We start from the raw sequence: 22,025 nt of genomic DNA on the forward strand, positions 1-22,025 counted from the left end.
AACGCGTTTTGTGAGGTACACACGCTTACACTTTCCCCCACGCGTTTCACCTTACGATACGTTTTGTTTGATGCCCCCACGCGTTTCACCTTACTAAACGTTTTGTTTGATGCTACACTGCAATTTATTATTACTGCCTTCATACGTTTTCCCCACCCCCATACATTGAGAAAGTCACTTTTTGGGTTGCAACTCGCTTGTCGCTAGGTCTAAGTGAAGTATATATAGTTCGTGTAAGAAGCCAAATTAGATTTTCATGAAGTTGATTAGGGGCATTTGATTTTCACCTTCCTTGGAATCTCTCTCTCCCCCCCTCTCTTGTGGTGTGTGTGTGTGTGTTCGATTCCCGTGCTTCAGATGAGTCTATTCAGCTCCTTGGCATTGTTGCTACGAAGTATAAAAAACTCATATCTCATATCTCATATCTCTCTCTAAACTTTCCAACCACTTTTCCATGCTACTCATTCTTTTTCGATCTCGGGTAGGCCTTATAAATGATTTTCATCATTCATCTTGTTCTAGCAAGGGAGGGAGGGGCCATGTAGAAAGCAATTCTTAAACCACTTTTAAGATAATAACCAACACCCAAGATGTAATATAAAAATAAATAAAGAACAAGTGAAAAAACTCACTAAAAACTTTGATAAAGTGCTAAAAGCCTAATGAATGTTTACATGTCTTCAAGTGATAGACTCTTTGCACCTCAATTCGTGTGGTTTTCTATATGTTTATTGTTTTTAGAAGAATATTCGCATTCTTTGCCTATGGGCTACTCCGTTTTCGTAATTTTGTAGCTATCAAACCGCTGATCCTTTCGAATTACAGTCAATTGAAATTTGATCGTAATTTTGTAGACAAAATTCCCATGAATCTCCAATGTGGCTTGTTGCATCTAGAACGACAGCAGACAAGGAGGGGAACTCGGAGAATTAGTTATGCATATCTCGTATTTCTAGATTAATATAACTCATTGTTATGCATATCTTCCTGGCACTGAGAGAGGTAGGTGAGTTACGCATATCTTCCTAGCACGAGAGAGGTAGGGAGCATATATTCATGGTGCGCAAGGAAGAAGCATATCTTCTTGGTGTGAGATATGAGAGGAAGGGATAGAGGAGGAAGCACGAGAGAGGAAGGGAGGGTGAAAGAGGAAGCAAGTGTGAGCACAGAGCATGAGCACGAAGTTATATAGAGGGTCACGGGAGGGTCATGGAGAGGAGCACGAAGGAGCCAAAAGCTTCCAGTCGGCGGAAGATTGCCTAGCTTAACACTTACGTTAATCCTATCATGCCCCACTAGGTTACTCGTGTTGTGTCTAGCAGGAAACTAATAAATAGAAGAATAAAACTCATTGTGGGTGTCTACTAGGGACACATTGTTACATGTAGTATTATGTGACCTCCCACTTTTAAGGATACCTTTCTAAGCTCTCTCGCCCCCCTCTAAAGTCTCCTTGCTTCACTTCACCCTTGCTTTAACCTCTCCAATAGCTCCAAAGAAACCAATTTCCAAAAAGGTGCCCATAAGCATTCATGCTTTATGAAGCTTGGTTTTGACATTATATCTTTTTGATGGGTATAGGTAACTAAAATGCTCCTCAAAGGTTGCTAAAGCTAAATTATACTTACTATTGTGCTTCTAGCGAGAATACACAAAAGAGCATGGGGAATAAAGTGTAAGGTATTCTTGTTTTTTAAAATTTACATGTTTGCTTTCGTTGGGACCTAACATTGCCTTTTCTTGCTGGGAGCCACATACAAACATTATATCAAAATTTGTAGAGATTGAATATATACACCATTCGATCCTCCCGATTCATGCACCAAAGTTCATTCTCATTTGCCAAAAAATGTATGGTTGCAATTTAGCAACACTTCAATTTGTAGCAATTTGAAAACGCCACTTTGTTCAACATACTCATACATGCACTTATGATATCTTCTTTACATGTAGAACAATTCAATATTCAGGCAAACACTAGTACTCCCATCCTATGCTTGGAATTTTCCTGATCATTCATCCATGCATGCTTTATCAACCCAAGGATTGCAACACCACCGATACATCCTAAAATGTGATTTGATTTATAGTCCATAGCTATAGAGTTGGAATATAAAGTTTACCTATGTCATAGAGTAATAGTACTTCTCCTTTCTTGTTCTTTTGATGTCCTCCTTAGGGTTGCAACACCGATCCATCCTAAAATGTGATTTGATTTATAGTCCATATCTGTAGAGTTGGAACATAAAGTTTACCTATGTCATAGAGTAATAGTACTTCTTCTTCCTTGTTCTTTTAATGTCCTCCTTAATGTTGCAACTTTACCAGATGTTATCTTCTTTTTGTATAGAGAGGTTTGACATTCATGTAATTACTAGTAGTACTCCCCATCTTGTGCTTGGGAATATCCTAACAATTCATCCATGCATGCTTCATAGGCCAAGGGTTTCAACACTGAGCCATCTTTAAATGTGATTGGTCTAAAGGCCATGATTGTACCTACATCTATTCAAATCCCCCCCTCAAATCCTGTATGTGAGAATAATATCCCCTAATATCATTTTTTCTCGACTCTTTAAATTTTACAACCCCATAAGTTTGTGCCAAAGATGCTACCCCTATTTTATGTATTTGTGGTTTATCCTTTGCCCACAACAAAACTTTCCTCTCTCTCCAACTGTCTTATACATCATGTCCAACTTTTCTAACAAGTATTTGCATACTAATATTTTCTACATACACTTTTTCCTCCCTTGTGGTGCTAGTTGTATCATAAAGCTTTAAATCTCCCATTTAATAGTGCTTCCCATTGCATCACGAAGTTTGCACGTATCCATTGTTGAGAATGGATGTTCAATATTTGTATTAAAACACACAACAATTGCCATAGATACTTACATTCCTCTCTACCAAGTAGTTGGAGGACTTGATTTGCATCCCTTGATAGAAACTACTTGCATCATTGTTGTTAAATGTACAATGTGCCACTAAAATAGCATCCACTATATCACTGTTGCTTAATATGTTGCCTGCAAAATGTTCATGTTTCAAAAATCATACTCTATTAATCAGCATCATCTCTCTCTCTCTCTCTCTCTCTCTCTCTCTCTCTCTCTCTCAACATGTGGATACTCTTGAACATGGCTAAACGTTCATGTTTCAAAAATCATACTCTATTAGTTAGCATCATTTCTCTCTCTCTCTCTCTCTCTCTCTCTCTCTCTCTCTGTCTCTCTCTCTGTCTCTCTCAACATGTGGACACTCTTGAACATGGCTAAAGGCTTGGTTTCAAATTTGTACCTCAATTGTCCTTGAATCAACGATCAATTTTAAAATTGATCTTTAGAATCTTGCCATCTAAGAGGCACCGTTGAAGGTTTGTCTCTTCAAAAGATGCCTCTTGGCATAGGAATTGGTTGAGGCCTTGTTTGAGCTTATCCTTGTATTTTCCCTATTCCAAAAAGAATGTGTCAGAGGATACCCAACCTCAGTTCTAAAAGCGATCTAGGTGGCCCCTCGCTTTTGGAAGGGGAAGGGATTCTCATGGGTCCTCTCAAGATTCTACTCAATCAAGGCCATGAAATTGACCATCAGAGATAATATGAACCACAACACTCAAGCTCGGTTCTAAACTTGACTTTGGGGGCTATGCACCGTAGTATTTGTATGGCCTTAGGAAGACGTAGCATATCTAATAGTTTTAAAACCAAACTTGGTGGCTCCTCTCAAGGCCTTCTTAAGGACGTTCTTCTTAAGATCCTGCTTAAGGTTAGTTATAAAACTTATCTTTATTAGTCTTGGGTGTATCATGGTTGATTTCATAGCCTTTCTTGAGTAGGATCTTGAGAAGACCCTCATCAAGATGCTCCTTTATTATATACGCAAGATTAGTTTTAAATCAATCAACCCACAAGTGTCTTTAAAACCGATCTTGGACGTCATGGTTGATCTTTTGCGTCATGGTCAATTTCATGGTCTTACTTCAGCAGGATGCTAAGAAGACCCTCTTGAGAAAAGAGAGTATATGGATCATTATCCTCGTCCTAGTATGCATATGGCCTCAAGCATGCAAGGTCTATTGTAAATATGATCTACCCAAGATTATCTTTTAAATTGATGTATCCAAGGTCATTTTAAAGTTGATCTTCATGGTACTCTCTTGTGAAACTGGAGGGCCTTCTCAAGGAGGGTCTTCTCAAGGTCTTACTCAAGTTTGGTGTTAAAACCAATCTACCCAAGATCAAGTTTAGAACCAACCATGTTCACCTTAGATGTGGGGAGTTTTAGGGGAATAGTAAGTACTATCCCCCTTGATTGGGGTCTATGGCCTAGAGTCCCCTAGCTTAACTATACAACTTGCATAGAGGTAAAGGAGGGACTTCTTAAGAATAGTCTTCTCAAGATCCTCCTCAAGATTAATTTTAAAGTTGATCTACTCAATATCAATTTTTAGAACATGCATAATCAACCATCATTAGTTTTAAAACTGATCTCGATCCTCCTCAAGCTTGATTTTAAAGTCTCAATCTACTTAAGATCAGTTCTAGAACATGCATAGTCAACCATAATTAGTTGTAAAACTGATCTTGGATAGATAAGTCTTAAAACCAATCTTGAGGAGGATCTTGGGAAGTATTCTTGAGAAGGACCTTCCCTATCTCTACACAAGTCACACAAATGGGTCAAGTACTCCAACCCATAGACTCTAATTATGGAAGGGCCACCCCTCCCCTCGCGCCCCTTAATCCAAGATGATTGATTTTAATATTAACCTTGAATAGATCAGTTTTAAAACCAACCTCAGGCATCCTCCAACTCATGTCATGGTCGATCTTATGGCCTTACTCTTGAGAAGACCCTCCCCTTATAAAAGAGAGCAGCCACCAAGGTTGATTTAAAAACCAACTTGGATAGATAGGTCTAAAAGATGATCTTGGATACCCCCATCTTGCTTGAGGCTATATGCATACTAGGGAAATGAGCCATAAATACTTTTTTTATCTCGGGTGTCATGGTTGTTTCCATGGCTTCACTCTTGAGAAGGGCCTACCCTTTTGAAAGAGAGGAGTTTCCAAGCCCTCCTTGTAAATTAGAGGTACTGCTAAGATCAATTTTAAGACTGATCTTAAATATCCTCCACCTTGCATGAGATACTCTCCTACCAAAAGAGGGGAGTCCCTAAGATTAGTTTTTCATGGACTTTGTCTTCAAATAGTTCTCCCGTTCCAAAAGATAGGAGACATCGAGGTTGGTATTACCTTAAAAGAGGAGCCACCAAGGTTGATTTTAAAACTAATCTTGTGTGTCATGGTCAACTTCATGGACTTTCTCTTTAGAAGATCCTCCTCTTCCAAAAAAGATGAGCCTCCAATTTCATGGACTTTATGTTTAGAAGGTCCTCCTCTTTACAAAAGAGAGGATCCATCAAGGTTGGTTTTAGAGACAAACTTCAATAGAACAATTTTAAAACCAATCTGAGGTATCCTCCACTTTACTGAAGGCCCTTCTAAAAGAGAGTAACCATTAAGTTAGTTACTCATTTTAAGTATCCACCTCCATGACCAAGGCTCACCCTTACAAGAATGAGAGCTGCTACTAAGACCATCTGCGGGGAAGGGCCTCTCCCCTCCACCGGGCTAGGAGGGATAGGCGCGGAGGAGGTCTGTGCTGGCTTTGGGGCCGCAGGCGGATGGGGGGGTTCCCTCGGGATCATGCTCGAAAGAGAGAGGGGGGCTGAAACCAAAGGTGCTAGGGGGGATCCCGGAGGGGGGGGAGGTAGGGGGACCGAGGAGGAGGGGGGAGGGGGGGGGCAGGGTGAAGGATGAGGGGGAGGCTGGCTGATCTTCTCCTTCCCTTTCTCCTTCCCCTTACCGGGCTGCTGCTGATTGGTGACCACAGGGGTCTCTTGCTGTAGATGGGAAGGCTTTTTTGGTCCTGTTTTGTTTCCTTTCCATTTCCAGCCTTCCCCTTCGGGAGGGGGTGTCGATGCGTGGCGGGGGAGTTGCCTGGATGGGGGCCATCTGAGGTTCTATCCTTGTGAAGCGAGGGCAGGAGCGCGCCTGGTGCCCGAAGCCGTGGCATCTCAGACACTGATTTGGGCGACTAGTGACCATAATGCGCTGTGTCACCACACCTGTGTCCGTCTCAATCTCGAATTCCGAGGGGATACTCTGCGGATCTAGGACTACCACTTTGACACGTGGCACCCCTTGGGCTGCCGCCGCATCAACGAAGGTGTCCTGCATGAGCCAGCCAAAGTGCGCCCCCAGGTCCTTGATGATCGGGCAAAGCTCTGTTGTGAGGCCTGGGAAAATGAGGGTAGCTAGATGGCAAGGAATGCAGAAGCAGGCATCGAAGTCCACTACACCGAAACCCCTATACCATGGGACCATAAGGATGATCTTCCCACCCATAGAAGTAGGGGACCGTCTGACCATATCGCTCGCAGCCTGTGCTGAGGAGAGCTTGAGCCAGAAGAGTGTGCGTGTGTACACGCATGTGCATGTGCATGCACACACACACACATGCATATTCTTACATACATACGTACCCGTGCACACAGAGAGAGAGAGATACATACATACGTACATACATATAAAAATACACACACACACACACACACACACAATAATTTGTATTTGATATTTGATCTAGCTATTTGATTATAAATAGGTTGTTTACTAGGGAGAGTATTTGACTTGCACTTTTTTTAAAATAGATAATGGCAAGCAAGAGAGGTTCTTGAAGTATTGGTGGTTGCTCACTAGGGTTTACTGCTTGAAAACCCTATATGTCTTTTATAGTAGTTAAGGGGTGTTATGGAAAACTCGTATCTATAAACCAAAAGGATTTAAAATGATCCCTTTTTCTGTATAAACTTATGATTTTCAATACCTAAATTAAAAACCCCTTTAGTATGTATTTTGGGCAAAGAAATTTGAGTTTTTACTATTTAAGAACCCCTTTTGTTGAATACACATGATATATTTACATATGATCAATGACTCCCCTGATGGTAGTTGTAGCAATTCTGATAAGAATATTAGATCTATTGAACAAGTCTTTAATGGATGCAAATGGTCAAAATGGGCATGATACTTTGATGCCCACGGTTTGAGGGGTAGACTACTTAAGAAGATCCACTTGTTTGTGAGATAGAAAGATAGAACAGCCTTCAAAGACATAGGTGTAGTAGCTCAAAGTAACAAAGATCAAGTCAATATGAAGGTGATGAATGTGTGTCTATTAACGTGGACAAAAGTTAAATCAACTATAACCTCTCTTTTTATGATGATGCAAGTAAAGCATGCAAAAGATAGAAATGATTCAATGGACAAGATGGGGAGAACCATCGTGTTTAATAATAATACCAACCTTCCTCACATGTTCATCAAGGCATACAATATGGTGGGTCAATGCTTAACACTAGTTTGGTAGGAAAGCATGACATAAAAGTGTCATTTTTATGTTTTGGCAAAAAATTCACAACTTGATCTAGATATCTTTTTTAGGATCCCCTCTCTTGAGCTGAAAGTAGACTTGTAAGACTATTTTTAGAAAATATAAGGGGAAAAATGCATCACATATGATTACAATGTGCCTTTAAAAGTATAGTAAAATAGTTCTTCACCTAGGCAGGACTCAAAACAAGGGTCACAAAAAATCTTGCTTTTATACTTTTGAAGTATCCTCAAAACAAGGGTCACAAAAAATCTTGCTTTTATACTTTTGAAGTATCCTGCATGTAAAAATCTTTTTTTGTATCACTCATTCATGACTAGGGCCATTCAATAAGTTTAATTTCAACACTTTAAGGTTCTTATGATATCACTTAATCCTTGTATCTTAAACTTAGCTTTGATTGCAATGGTACCAACTACATCATATTATTCCCCTTAAAAATCAAGCTACTCCATAATATCATACTTGAAGACATATGCAAATTATAATTGAGTTTGGAACTTGTTATACATGTTAAATAATGTGCAAAAGATCAAATTTGCCTAACTATTAGCATACTTTTGAGTCCATTAATCATACTTAGGTATAATTATCTAACTCTAAAAGCAATTTGAACATTTGTATTATAGTTATAATAGACTATGGAAATTTAAAACTATGAAAGAACTCATTCTAATCAAGAAGTATTGCCATTTTGAAATTTTGGTGACAACTCGATTTTAAAACTCTAGGTAAAACTCAAAGTCATAGGTGTGAGTTTTGATCCATAGTAGTTCCAAGTTTTTTTCAGAAAATAAGCTCTTATGGTCAATATAAAGGCACCAAAATACCTTATCAATGCCTTAAAATAATTCTTAGAAGTGGCTAAGTTAAGTGTCCTATGACATTTTTATGTCCTACCAAACTAGTGTTAAGATGCCAAGAAAGATGGAAACAATCAAGGCTTTAACCAATGGTTATGTAGCACTTGCACCAAGTGGATTCTGAGGGGGTAAGAGGATATATCACAATACTATCTTTTGGGATGGAAGGGTTCTCAATACCCATCAAGAGTTGCTTCCAAGCATCAAATGAGTAAGTACTTATACAGACCCCTTTGTGGATCATTATGTATGCCATTTGTATAAAGAATTCATTATATAGACCCCTTACGCATCAACATGTATGCAATTGTATAATGAATTTATTATGAACCTAAGGTATTGCTCCATGAAGGTAGATTTGATGGTGTTCAAACTTGTCAATTATTGAGGTGTTAATTGAAAATATCTACACATATTATTATTTGGTTGTCTTAGGAAAACATCTACACAGTATTATTTGGTTCTCTCAGGAGAACATTGTATTGAAGCCACAAAATATATAGAAGGTGATCTTGTCAATTGGTTTTAATTTCTCTCTACATGACTATCGATTGATTTCATCACAAAAAAATGGACCACTCTAGTGGGTCATGAAGGATGCCCATATGTAGAGACAATAAATTAGCTATGGATACAATGGGTAGCATTTGGTAGACCCAAGTAACTTAGAGTGGGAGTCGCTCAAAAAAGTATGAGATGTAGCTTTTTTGCTTTTGTCTATACTTCCAAACTATTCGATAAGGCTAAGTTGATAGAAGCTTGGATTTAAAACCAAGCTTTAAAAATAGTGTGCCAACACACCAAAATAGTATGTTAAAATGCATATTCTCTTATTGATATGTTAGTTTTATAACATGTGAGAAAGATTCTTGACGCAGTGTAGGTATCTTTGGATCCAAGTATAATCCAAAAGATGTACATATGAATATGACATTAGAAAACCTCTTTACACTATGGCTTGATGTTATGGAAAAATATGTAAAACGTAATTTATCAAGATTTTACCAAATGAAAAGAGAGAAGTGCTACTTAAAGAAAAGCCTTGGGAGAGATTTCTCAAGAAAAGGTCATAGGAGTCTAGGCCCCACAATTTTTCAATATATGTTGAGGATGGAAGATTCCATGATATACGATTTGCATTAAGGGATCTTGGAAAGAAAATCCCTTCTAGTAGCATGAAAATGGAGGAGAGGTGCTAGAGAATGAAAGGGGATAAACTCCTCTAGCTAAAATTTGTCGGTTTCTTAAAGTCAAAGTCTAAGGCCAATGAGAGTACGATATTAGAGGGAGTGAAAGAGACATCCAACAGCCTGCTGGTAAAGAGTGATATCACATGGTGGGCTCCCATTATGAGCTTTGAAAATTTGAAGCCAGGGTCCACTGGCGTAGAGATTGGCTTGCAATCCTCAAACTGAAAATGATCAAGGAGCTGTCCAATATACTTGGACTGTGACATCATGATACCCCTCTCAACATGAGCAAACTGAATGCCCAAATAATAGTGTAGCTGTCCCATGTCTGACATTTCAAAAGCCTACTGTAAATCAGCCTTGAAAGCTGTAATATGCTGAGTATTTGGGCCCGTGATTAGCATATTATCCACATACAAAATCAGCACTAAAAAATCAGATCACAGACATAAAGAGTGGGCTCTGCTGTTCTGAAAACCAAGGGAGAGTAAGTGTGCATGAATTTGGGCATACCATGCCCTGGGTACCTACTTCAAACCATAAAGGGCTTTTCTAAGCCAGCATACCTTGTTTTCACAATTAAGAACCTCAAAGCCACGAGGTTGTGTCACATAAACTTCTTCTTATAGATCCCCATGAAGAAAAGCAGTCTTGATGTCAAGATGGTTCACTTGCCAATGGTGATGGGCTGCAATGGCAATGACACATCTAATAGCAGTAATCCAGTGTATGAGATTATAGATAATAATGCATGGTACTTTGTTTCGGTACTACAATGAATAACTGAAAGTACATTGGAGCTTGAGAAATTCAATGACTTAGATGTTACCTCAGAGCTTGAGAAATTCAACAACTTAGACGTCACCTCAAGTTGCATTGGCCTATATCAATTAGATAGACAACAAGAAGATGGGAACTTCTAGTCATGGGAAAAAAGAGATACCTTAAAAGATAATCAGCATCAAAGCCAACTTTAAGGGGTTAGGAAGCATTACTAGATATATGGAGCACCAAAAAATTGGGGTAGTTATTATTGAGATGGGACTTCAACAACCCCTTGAGCATCAATTGGACATGAATCAACAAACCCTTGAAGCATTACTTTTTGGGCTTATTGCTCTTATGTAACCAATGCATGTCAGCAACCCCTTGAAGCACTACTTTTTGGACTGATTGCTGTGTTTACTTTGGTGAATGGAATCAAAGTATTAGGTTTTAAATTCATGTACAATGTTGGTGTATGTGGGCAAAAGCTTCTAAAAGATTCTATGTTTCAAGAAGTCCTTGGTGATTTGATTATCACTAGCATTGTTTACAACTTTTCTTGTTATGGCATGCTGAATCAATTTAAGGAAAATCCATTAAAACCAATTCTTCAAACTCTAGGATGAGAAGAATGAATGGACTAAAGATGAAATAGGAGACCAAGAAAGGTATGAAATGCGAAATATCTGTCATCTATTGTTGAATTCTCTACTGAGAAAATAAATGTGTTGCACATGCATTCACAAGTGGAGTGGAATCTTTGAAGCTGAAAAGAAAGGCACTTGCATTTATGAGCATGCAAAAAGAGGTAGATGAGGTTAATGGTAGGTGTTCAAAGTTGGTCTCAAACTCCAAGAGCTAAGAGTATGGGCAAACTTAGAAGAAGAGAATGAAAAGAAACGAAGACATGATTCTTTGCCTCATGCGAATGTGTACTTTGGCACAAGCAACCTTTACAACCCTAGTTGGTGCAAGAGATCCAGAGGACATCATAGCCTTTGAAATTACTATTTTACAAAATCTATAGCTATAAGAGCAAGTCAAAAGCCATGACAATGTCCATGGCTTCCTATAATCACAATTGTCCAATGATTATAACATATTAGATTTTAAAAGTGTATGTTAAAGTTTTTCTATTGCCCTTGTATTGTTAGACATTTGAGGATATTGGTGACAACATCAATCTTAAAACCAAGCTTGGCCAATTCTTTACACATAAGTCTTTTTAAGTGATATTTATAACTCTTTGTATGAATAAAATTTTTTTAAAATGGTATTGTTAAGTGAATATTATAAGCTTTTATAACTTTTAAATGGATTTCTTAGATTTTTGACAATGTAAATTTATCCTTAGGTCTAATAAATGTTCAAGAAATAAATACGAAGAGCTCTATACATGCTTTTTAAATTTAAAAGGACCGTCGCATGTACTAGAAATGTGTGGATCTCCAATGTCAATTTTTCATACCCATGTTGGGCATCGATGGTTGAAACAAGATCAAACTTGGCAGGACTCTAATACATGATGTTATACATATTCGGGCTCGGTGTTATTACACTTGGAGTAGCATAGCGTCTTGTTTTAGGATGGATAACCCTTTTTTTTCCTGAAAAATCTTTAAATAGGGTATCCATGGTTCTAAATATCATAATGGACCAAGATTTGGTATGCATCTTTGTCACATTGGACCCAAGCACCGTACCAAATCTTGTCTGATAAATAGGTATGTACATGCTTTTTAAAATTAAGAAAACCCTGTCACATGCATTAGAATACGTGTGGGTCTCCAACATCGGTTTTTCATACCCATGTTGGGCATCGATGGTCAAAACAAGACCAAACTTGGTATGACTCTAAAATCTGATGATATAAACCTTATGGCTAGGTATTATTGCATTTAGAGTAGCATAAAATCTTGGTTTAGAGTGGATAGCCCTTTTTTAACCGCACCTTGAGCTGAAAAATACTTTAATAGGGTAAGGTCGAATCCATAACTCTATATCTTGCAATGGCACAAGACTTGGTATGACTCAAAATCCCATTGTATGAAAGCACTATACCAAATCTTGCCCATAAATAGGTCCATACAGGTTTTTTTAAATTTGAAAAACCTCATTGTATGCACTGGAACACATGTGGCTCTCCAACATTGGTTTTTCATAGCCATTTTGGGAATCGATGGTCAAAATAGGACCAAACTTGGTAGCCCATTAGACCCAAGCACTGTACCAAATCTTGTCCCATAAATAGTTCTATACATTCTTTTTTTATTAAAGAAACCCCATCACATGCAGTAAAACACGTGTGGGTCTCCAACGTTGGTTTTTCATACTCATGTTGGGCATCAATCGTTGAAACAAGACAAAACTTGGTAGGAATCTAAAACACGATGAAATGAAGGTTTAACATAATTTTTATTACATTTAGAGTAGCCTAGCATCTTGTTTTAGGGTGGATAACCCTTTTTTTATCGCACCTCGAGCTTTAAAAACTTTGATAGAGTAAGTTCAAATCGATAGCTCTATATATCATAATGAAACACAACTTGGTATACCTCTAAGTCACATGGGACCAAAGCACTTTACCAAATCTTGTCCTATAAATAGATCTATATATGTATTATTTCTCCAAAAATCATAGTGGCTTGTGCTCGGACACATGTGGATAAGAAAAAGTAGAAGTGTATTTTGAACCATGGGTATGATATTTTGTACAAGCCCTAAAATAGATAAGATAAAGGTGTGTGCAAAGTGTCATATCCATTGGAGATAAGTGCATAGGATAGAAGCACACTAATGCATATTTTTTAAGATGAATGCTTGTAAGAGCACACCAATGTATATTTTTTAACATGAATGCTTGATGAGTGGTAAAAAACTAAGAGATATGCATTCCCTAGCCATGCAAATGATATCAAATGGGTATGATACTTTGCACATAACTTAAATTGAGTAATTTGAATGCGTTTGGCAAGTATCATATGCATCGGCGTGGACAAGCACATAGGGCAAAAGCACACAGATGCATATTTTTTCAACACCCATGAATGATGCATGGTAAAAATAAAAAAACTATGCAATCCTGACCATGCAAATGATATTTGATGGGTATGATACTTTGCACATAGGCCTTAAAATGAGTAAGATGAAGGCATGTGCAAAGTATCATACCCATCAAAGATAAGCACATAGGGTAAGATCACACTAATGCATATTTTTTAACACCATTGCTTGACGAGTGGTAAAAAACTAGGATATATGCATTCTCGACCATGCAAATGATATTGGATGGGTATGATACTTTGCGCAAGACTTAAATTGAGTAATATGAAGGCTAGTAGAAAGTATCATATGCATCACTAATGACCATATAGGGTAGAAGCACACGAGCATGAAGCATGGCTAAACTCAAAAATATCTTTATTCTCATCCATGTAAATGATATTCAACACATATGATACTTTGCACATGCCTTAAATGGAATATGATGAAGGCGTGTGCAAAGTATCATAACCCTTATCAAAGATAAGCACATATGGTAGTACAGGGATAAGCACATAACCCCTATTAGAGATAAGCACATAACCCCTATAAGAGATATGCACATATGGTAGGTAGTAGCACATGGATGCATAGTTTTTTAACACTCATGCAAGAAGCAAGGTAAAAATAAGAAAAATATGCATTCCTGTCCATGAAAATGATATCCGATGGGTTCATTACTTTGCACAGACGTCAAATTGAGTAAGATGAAAGCATGTGCAAAGTATCATATCCATCAAAGATAAGCACATAGGATAGGAGCACATAGATATGTGTGTGTGTGTGTGTGTGTGTGTGTGTGTGTGTGTGTGTGTGTGTGTATATAATTTAATACCTATGGGAGGAATTAATGGGAAGCGGAGTGGGAGTGGTAGTGGGGGAAGGAGGAGGTAATAGGGGCGAGGGGAGTGAGTGGGGTGAGGGATAGGAGTGTGGGAGGGGGAATGGTGGCATGGGAAAGGTGCGAGGGGAGAGGAGCATGGGAGGGGAGAGGGTATGGATGTGGGAGGGGGGAGGAGCATGGGAGAGCAGCTAGTGGAGGAGTGGAATGAGGGATGGGGGACCAATGCAAGAGGTGGTAGTCAAGTGAGGTATGGGAGGCCAATGGGAGAGGGGCACTTAAACCCTAGTTTTTCTTATATATACCCTCTTGCTCTCATTCATTCAAGCAAGAGCAAGAGGACAAGCAAGAGAAAGAATAAGAGCGAGGAAGATTAATCAATCCTTATTTCAAATCCCAAATTTTTTATAGGTACTTAAATTTTTACAGTTTTAGAAGATATTGGCAATGGAATCTGGAGTAGATTGTATCATTGTAAATAGTTATTGTTTATTTTTTAATCATTTATGAAATATTTCAGCCCTATAAAGACTTTTAGGTTATTCCCAAAGCATGGAATTAGTAGTTGTATCCTTAGGCAGATTGAAAATTGGAGGTGTATGAGTAGGACACATTGTACTTTGGATTTATTAAAAATATTATATTATTTGTATACAAAATGACTTATCTTTATCTTGAATCTTTAGTGTGTTTTTATATAGGAATCATGGAGCATGGCAAGATCATGGGTCTTGAGGTTATAGCATTTGTCATTGGTATGACCTTGAGGTACTTCTCAGAGTAGGAGACCACTAAGAAAGCTTGGTCCTTGTCAATAAAAAATGAGAAGCTCTTCTTAGTGATGACAAAGAGAGATTTCTAGGAACATGGGAAGCAATGGGATGCATCGTATTATGACTCAAGGAGGCACTTTGCTCAATATAACAATAGAAAGGACATTACTGTAATCGTAGTCTACACAAAGTCTACAACTAGTAATAGAAAGTTTCTTCTTTCAAAGAAAGATGCAAAGCACTATGTGATGCCACCTCCAAATCCATCTCAATTCCTTGAATTGATGCCTGCATTGGAGATCCTCCAACTCGTGTGGGAGTAATTTCCCATTGTGAAATCAAGGAAAATGCATTCAAAGATAATGCTTGAATATTTTGAGGGTTCCATAGAACAATGTCCAACTTTGTTCGAGAGACCTAAAGTACAAGGATCTATACATGAGACATGAAGTGTAATGGATGAGACACAACATGCAACCTTGGTTTAATTGAAGGTCATACATATGAGACAGGAAGTGGAGTGGATGAAAAACAACATGTAGCCTTGGTTGATGGTCTTACACACATGGATGCTTATTACAAAGGATTTATAGATGAGACACAAAGTGTAATGGATGCTTACAAAGGATCTACAGATGAGACACGAAGTGCATTGGAAGAGATACAAAGTGCAATGGATGCTTCCAAAGGATCTACAAATGAGACATGAAATGCATTGGATGAGACACGACATGCACATCCAACCTTGCAAGGTTCATGGTCCTACTCACTTTGATGATGTAAGTCACATGAATTAGATGCGATACAAGAATAAGCACGATCCTTGAGTACAATTGAAGTGCAGGCAATAGAAGAAGTAGGGTGGTCTAAAGTGGTTTTGATAGAGTCCTAAAAAATAAAACACTACACCAAATTGAGAAGGTGAACACTTCACGAGCTACGATTCTAAGTGCTACTATAGTACTTAAAAAAGAGGTCGTTCCTCTACAAAGACAGGACAAAGAGAAGAGAAAGAGCATGAATAAGTGGAGGGTCATGAAATAGACTCAGATTCAGAAGGTGAAATGATGTCAATGAAGAATTTAAATCTTTGTGTCAATGAGGCAATGATAGATGATATCTAGGATACAAGGCTAAAAGACTTATAAGTACTACGATGGTGGTGAAAGCATGCATCTTCACCAACAGCAAGACATTAGATAAATTCTATGCTCAACAGTTTTTTAAGGCATAGAGAAACTCATCAATGAGTACACTCTCATAAAAGAACAAACTATGAATAGGAGCTTCTATTTCATAACTAAGATAATTTCAGAGTCTAGAAAGAGTGTCAAGTTTAAGAAAGTTTCATGGAATGACTTCTTATTTGATGACACATCTTGAGGCCCCAACTTTTCTTTATCTATAAAATATCACCTACTAATATTTATCAACTCATTGACATAATATTACATACCACCGTTGGTAGAGTGGGATTATGTAGCATTGTCATATTTATAGATAAAGAAGACAAGGAAGAAATATCTCTTACCTTAGAAAGATAGTATGGCAGAGAACTTAAGATGTACGATGGTGTGTGTACTCAAGAAGGAGAGACAAGAGAGAATGCGGCCTCAAAATATAAAATATTGAATCCTTTTTCTTATGCATGAAGAGCCCATACCTTGATCACTCTTTACAGAATAACATAAGAGGGAATGTAAAAATATTGCAACTAATGCCAAAAGAGCATGAAGCTCCAAGTTCCCTCCATCGTAAACCAAAAGATCAAAAAAATGCAGCGATCTTTTAATTAGTATGATGGAATTTTTGCTGCCCTAGGATGGGAAGTCACCCTATGTCAAATGGGACATTTATTCAGAGCTCTTATCAGCAAAGCATATCCTGCAAATATTATTGAGAGCAATGTCTGCATAGAATACTTTGATATTGTACCTCATCTCACAACTAAGTATGATAAAGAACATCAGATCTCACATAAAGAGGATGCCGACATAGAGTTGGCTACATATAATGAAACTAAGAAAGAAGTGAAAATGATGAAAGTCATGAATATGATAGTGAGGATCTGGGCGATAGTGAGGATCCCAACGATAGTGAGGATGCTAAGGATGAAGATGATGGATATGGCAAGGATCTTACCTCCAGAGGTTACATTAAAAGACCACGAAGTATCTTTAGATATGAAATCTCCATTTCTTTAACAAAGTCTTTTTTTTTAATGGAATTCATATAAATGTTTAAACATAATTGCAGTAGAGGAAAAAGAAAGCTCATCTCAAGAAACCAAAGCAGCTCTCACTGTCCATTTGATGAGTCATAAAATTAACTATATTGTAGCAAATGGAAAGGTCATTTAATGTTAGGTTTGATGTTTAACAATGACCTCTTACTTTTTCATTTGGTGAAGAGGAGATTTTAATCCTCCTAAACCCTAAGAAAGAGGTTAACGACAAAGTCATAATGGGCATCCTCAAGTTTGACAGAAACTTTTTCTTGGCTTTATACTTTCGTATTTGGATCGAATCTAATGGCCTAATATTCATTCCTTTTTATTGCAGTATGGTTATAGCACGGCTTCTTATGTATGTACAAAGACATGCACCCATGCTCGATTCTCTTGCTTCTAATGTACTTAGCAAACAAGCAAAAGTGCATAGATGATGTTTGCAACTAGTTGCATCTATTGATTTGAATGAGGCACGAGTTATCTTTATAATGTATTACGAGAAGTGAGCAACAATCCCTTTTTAAATTTTCTCTTGCATTGGTAGAATTATATCAAATAGTAATTAATCTTAACTAGTAATACAACTCACATTGGAGTTTGGTGGTTGTGGACATCTTAGGCAAGCAATGCTTCTTTGTCAATTCGATGAAATCTGTCCATGACACTGTGTTAGAGTAAGTATACACTATCTATGATGCAATTACTTCCATCATACGCAATACACATTCATTTATGTTATCTATTATGATGGGCAAGTCAACTTAAAAGTTTGTAGGTGCTATAGACGCAGTTATGCAATTGAAAGGTAGCTTGGTAGATCAAATAGAGTATATAACATGTTAGGCAGTGAAGTAAGAGGATGGCCACAATTGTGGATGGAGAGTCAAGTATAACTGCTTATTGCTCCATGCTAAAATTTTAAATTTAAGAGGCATTGAAATCTCAAGGTCAACATATACTGACTTGCATCTACATGCATTTATCGCATCTACCCTTAAAGCATTTATTGCTACCATTGTGAAGTGTCGAGAAAACCTTAGCTGCTACAGACATAAATTCTACAAATGTGACTGCTAAACTAGAGCAAATGGATACTTCTTTTGATTTCAAGGTTATCATTGGATAGCGACCTCAAGCTTTCTCAATTAGTAGAGAGAAAGTTTCAATCCTCTCTGATCCTTTAAAAGAGGTTAATAAAAAGTCATGATGACCATCCTCATGTTTGATACAAACTTTTTCTTGGCGTGATACTTCAATATTTTGATTCAATCTAATGAGCTAATGTTTGTTTATCTATTGCTGTTGTACGGTTATATCTTACATTCCTAGATCAATATAGAATTGTGTGTATATGCTCGATTCCCTCCTTTCTGTTGTACTTAGCAATGGAGCAAAAAGACGTTAGCCGATGTTTGTACGTGGTTGCAATCTTTAGATTTGAATGGTGTGCGAGTCATCTTTATGGCATATCACGAGGTATAAGTATCACCCCAACCTTATTTTTACTCTTTCATTGGCAAGATTGTATCAATTAATAATTATTCTTTATTAAAAATCTGCAGAATATTAACTCCAAAAAATGATAGCAATGCTCTACAAGAGTAAATGCCACAGAGGGCTACTCAAACACTGATCAAAAATGCAAAAGGCTAACCCCCAAATGTTGTCAATAAGCTATCCTGAAAAAATCTGCCCAAGACAACACTAGCTTGAAAAAGTGACCAAATCAAGGAGCAAATGTCTACAAATATGTCCAATGCAAAGCTAAGCTGAATCTGTCCACAAATAGTCGTTGAATGTTCATGTAAAGCAATCTCCGAGACAAGAGTGCCAAATGAAAGACAGCATATAAAACTCCCTAATTTTTAAGGACAAATTACCGAAATCAAAGGACAAATGCAAGAAAATCCCAAATTGAGCTATACCGAGTAAATGTCACTACGATGGACACCCAATCTGGCAAAAGTCCCGAATTCTAAGAGAGCAAATATGCCAAAAAGAGGACCAATGGGAAAAATCCCAAATTGAGTCACTCAATTTGCTACAATTTCTAGCCAATGTCAATGCTCATGCATGCAATGTCTGTAATAAATTGCCCTTGGTTTCAAAATCCCCCAAAATCTACAAAAATTAGACTACTAAACATAACAAATATCTGCAATCTCAATCAAACTGTGTGAAGCTCTTACAGAATGCCAGAAGCCTTGTCCTTTGCAAAATTAAAGCCCAATATGAAAAGCCATAGAGACAAAACTCTAGGTGACTATCTCATCCACAAACTCAACCTCTTAGCTGAGGTTAGGGGTAAGAAACTTTAATAGTGCTCCTAGCTCCTTACTACATAATTGTCATGTGCATGGACTGTATATGACATGTGCATTAGCAACACAAGACTAGCTCGGGAAGCCTGGGGAAGCTTGAGGCTCGGAAGCGTAGTTACCAAGAAACGGGAACATTCCAAAATTTTAATTGCCAGAATGGAAATGTTCTAAGAAGGGGGAACAGGGGAACCGGGACCAAAATCGAAACACCACATCATCAATTCATATAAAATATACAAATCATGAAAAGAAAACCACTTTTAGCATCTCTAAACTTTCCATTTCAGGTTTAGACATTTAAAGACACTCTTAGAATACTCAAAACTGAAATGTACATGTTTGCAATGTGAATAAAATGTGAATAAAGTGTAGTAGACTGCAGAATGCTATAGGTCCGAGAGCATATAATATGCAAAGTACGAAAAAGGGAGGCCATGCCTCGGGCCTGAAGGCCTCAATACAAAATAGGACTCCAGACTCTCGAATCAAGAACATGGTGTAAAGATAAAAGAGAGTTAGCCCTAATGGTCTGAGGGTGGCATAGTAATCAAGGCCTCTCCCTCACCCTGCTGGGTCTCATCATCCTAATCCTGGTCCTAGGCCTCATCATCCTCATGCTCAGGAGCATCCTCTGTTGCATCACTGTCGGAGTCCTCATCAGGTTTAAATCCAAGATATGGTTCAAGAGTGCACTCTGCCCTAAACTTGTTAAGCAAACACAAGTTTGCATTAATAAATACAAGACCATTTGCCTTCGGAACCCCAAGCATATTCCTCTTTTTCAATGCAATGTTTCCAAAATTGCTCCATAACCGCTCAACCGGTGAAGAGCTGGTGAAGAGCTAGCTCCCTGGCTAAGTATACGAATGGCCAAACGCTGCAACAATGGAGCACCTACCCCATAGTCCTCCCACCAACGAACAGAGGAAATCTTGAACCTGTCATTACGTACATCCTCCAAACCAAACAACCATTTTCCTGGCCTATAATATGACAGCTCCTCCCGCACTTTTTTCCTATCTGGACTTGAGAAAAGTCATCTCAATATCTTCTCCCATCCTTGCTCCACCTCTTTATCGGTTTCTTGCCCCTTCCCTTGAAATTCCGGATCCAAAACAAAGGCTGCAGCCTCCAAAGGTGAATAATATTCTGTCCACCGAGAGAGGTTGCCAAGGTCCTCAACTCCTCCTTCCTCCAAGCATACAAAGCATCTATACTTTGAATGGTCTCAATCGTCCTCTCCATCCCTTCATACACCTTCCCAATACAAGGACCATCTCCATCAACAAGCCTCAACATCAAAAGAGTTGGCTTTGTAACTTGAAGCAAAAGGGGAACATCATCCCAAAAGAGGTCATCCAAGACAATGGACTGTGTCTCTGCGCCCCTGTAGAGTTCCGTTCATGCCATGCATCCCACTCAGCAGAAACAACAAGCTGCCTCAATTGAGATTTCAGCTTAGACCGCTTCAACATGATGAAACTATAAGCAAAGCATGTGTCGGAATACTTCAAAAGATTCTTTTGAGGGGATATCTTACGAAAAATAGCCAAAATGTAGTGATGGCAAGTGATGAAAGACAACATGATTACCCATATCAATGGTACAATCCACCCAATCCAACTTACCGGATATCCTTCAAGAGATTATTCAGCCCATGTGCCATGCAAGGAGTGAAGGTAAGGTGAGGGTACTTCTCTTCCAAAATCCTCCTTGCTGCCCTGTTGGAGTTCTCACCATCAAAAACAAACTGAATAACCTTATCTACCCCCACATACTCAATGGACTCCATCCAAATGATAGCCAACCTCTCGGCTAACTTTCCCTCCTCTGAATTATCAATAGCTTTAATGAAAAAGATGCCCCCTCCCAAAGTATGCAATGATACCCTGGATAGAGCGGCTCCTAGTATCACTCCATCCATCTCCCATCAATGTGACACCATATTTCACACACCCAATCCAACTTACCAATATCCTTCAAGAGATTATTCAGCCCATGTGCCATGCAAGGAGTGAAGGTAAGGTGAGGGTACTTCTCTTCCAAAATCCTCCCTGCTGCCCTGTTGGAGTTCTCGCCATCAGAAACAAACTGAATAACCTTATGTACCCCCACATACTCAATGGACTCCATCCAAATGCTAGCCAACCTCTCGACTAACTTTCCCTCCTCTGAATTATCAATAGCTTTAATGAAAAAGATGCCCCCCCCAAAGTATGCAATGATACCCTGGATAGAGCGGCTCCTAGTATCACTCCATCCATCTCCCATCAATGTGACACCAAATTTCACACACCCAATCCAACTTACCGATATCCTTCAAGAAATTATTCAGCCCATGTGCCATGCAACGAGTGAAGGTAAGGTGAGGGTACTTCTCTTCCAAAATCCTCCCTGCTGCCTTGTTGGAGTTCTCGCCATCAAAAACAAACTGAATAACCTTATCTACCCCCACATACTCAATGGACTCCATCCAAATGCTAGCCAACCTCTCGGCTAACTTTCCCTCCTCTGAATTATCAATAGCTCTAATAAAAAA

At 38.4% G+C, this 22,025-nt stretch overlaps 1 pseudogene; it reads right to left on the reverse strand.

The window, feature by feature from the left end:
• Positions 1-20,267: 20,267 nt before the first annotated feature.
• Positions 20,268-21,757, reverse strand: LOC147894785 (uncharacterized; annotated as a pseudogene).
• Between the last annotated feature and the right edge of the window lie 268 nt (positions 21,758-22,025).

The sequence above is a fragment of the Dipteris shenzhenensis genome, chromosome 14, assembly GCF_047967505.1.
Source record: "Dipteris shenzhenensis isolate YYH24624 ecotype China chromosome 14, Dip_SZ_1.0, whole genome shotgun sequence".
In the NCBI taxonomy this organism is placed as follows: domain Eukaryota; kingdom Viridiplantae; phylum Streptophyta; class Polypodiopsida; order Gleicheniales; family Dipteridaceae; genus Dipteris; species Dipteris shenzhenensis.